The sequence below is a fragment of the Vespa mandarinia genome, chromosome 23 (assembly GCF_050613455.1).
Source record: "Vespa mandarinia isolate Hongniang chromosome 23, ASM5061345v1, whole genome shotgun sequence".
NCBI classification, from domain to species: Eukaryota; Metazoa; Arthropoda; class Insecta; order Hymenoptera; family Vespidae; genus Vespa; species Vespa mandarinia.
This window is the reverse complement of record NC_140832.1, coordinates 2,170,302-2,172,500: the sequence shown is the minus strand read 5'-3', so window position 1 is coordinate 2,172,500 and position 2,199 is coordinate 2,170,302.

Here is a 2,199-nt window from a genome sequence, read left to right as displayed (position 1 = left end):
TATCGTCAATAAATAATATCATTTCAAGAAATTCGAAATAACATTGACGATTATTCATCACAAATTATGAATGATAATGTTAACAGAAATTATAGTTGAAATTATAATATGTGATCTTTTGAAAAAAAAAGAAAAAGAAAAAAAAAAAAAAAAAAAAACAGCAAACAGAAGAGCCATGAACGAATGACGTTCAGAATTTTACATCGATGATATAGCGTTTAAATTATAATTTTATTAATCAATATTTTACTCTATTAAATTACGTTAGATTATTAACGTTCATCGATTGAAAAAATTTTCCCAGCTTTTTAACGAGCTTTAAATAAACGAACGCCAATATCGTTTCGTGATTAAAAGATTTCTTTTTCAGGAAGAGTTTGTAGAAGAAGAAAAAAAAACAAAAAACAAAAAAAAAAAGAATAAACAAACGGAGAAAAAAAGAAAAAGGGACGAAAAATAATACGTTCGATGAATTTTACAAGATCCTTCTTCAATTTCATTACGATGATCATCCTGAAAATATTTCGACAATTTCAATCGTACACGACGATCGTTCACTGAGAAACATATTATGTAGTACTTAGGTAAGGGAGAAAGAAAGAAAGAAAGAAAGAAAGAAAGAAATAAAAGGAAGGAAAAAGAAGGAAACAAAAAAAAGGAAAGAAGAAAATTATATTTCCGACCTTTCGAAACGAAAGAGGATCGATTATTTTCTCCATTAGGGAAATGAAAAAAACGAAAGGTTCGATCTAGGCTCTCTCTTATCTCAAAAGAAGTTTGTCGACGCGTAGTTATCAGAGGAAGGATGAAGGAAGGCCATAGTGAGTAAGTACATAGGTCCAAAGGTTGAAGAGTGAGAAAGATAGAGAGAGAGAGAGAGAGAGAGAGAGAGGGAGACAGAGATAGATAGAGAGATAAAGAAAAAGAGAGAGAGAGAGAGAGAGAGACAGTGTGAGAGAGAGATTTTGGCACACGATGTGCTGGAACGGCGGAAGTGCTCGAAGAGGCGCTCGGCTTTTGAGTTATGACACTTTTTGAGTGGAGAGAAGTCGCATTGTGAAAGGCGCATCCGGCTCCAGCGTAATATCCTAGCTCGATTTCAGGTCCGGAGGCCGACGATAAATCTGCCTTAAATAAGATTTGCCGGCGACACACACGAGCGAGAATAAAAGGAACGTTAACGTTGAAGGACTGAAGAGTGAGAGTGAAAGAGTAAGAAAGACACGGAGAAAGAGAAATAGAAAGGACGAGAGAGAAATAGAGAAAGAAAAAGATTTAATTCCTTGTTAGGCTTTACGTATCCTTTCTTCTCTCTTTCTTCAACTTTTCTTTTCCTTTATCATTTTATTTCTTCCTCATTCTGAATTCAATTTTGTCGCGAATAAACGAGCTGTCCCTTTAGCAATCTCAACTTTTAGCGAGGTAGAAAGAAAAGGAAAAAGAGAAAGAAAGAAAGAGATAGATAGATAGATAGAGAGAAGGAGAGAGAGAGAGAGAGAGAGAGAGAGAACTAGGTAGTAGATGATTAAGTGATATTCCTGATATTAGAATAAAGTTAATAAACGTTGGATATGAATTTCATTATTCCAGTTGATCCATGAGAGTAAGAGAGAAAGAGAGAGAGAGAGAGAGAAAGAAAGAGAGTAATATGAATAACTCGGGGTTATATGCGGATTAATACCTTTCGTTTTGATACGTAAAACGATCGATTGGATGTTCGGATTTCTCGATAAGAAGAATTTCGTGGTAACGAAACGTCCATAAATGTCGCGAAACAAGCATCCGTGCTTGTATTCCGATGAAACGAAACCCGTGTTATCGAGGCATCCTACGGGACAAGGCTTCACGATGGGAGACAGTTCACGCGTGGAAATAGGACAAATTGACTGGCCCGTGTTCGACGATAAATCACGATATTCCATTTTAGTGCATTCTCGTCTCTAGCAAGAGCTGTTATATTTCCGGACACACATACACACACACACACACACATACACACACAAGTATATATATATATGTATGTATGTATATATGTATGTACCTCTACGTATATGTATGTATACATGAATGTATGAATCTATATATATATATATATAATAAGTATATTTCTTGTTTCGCATTTTGATATGTATATGTGTGTATCTAAATACATGTCTTTTTTAAGGATCACAGATGTGCGGTTCCATTTTATATACCGGA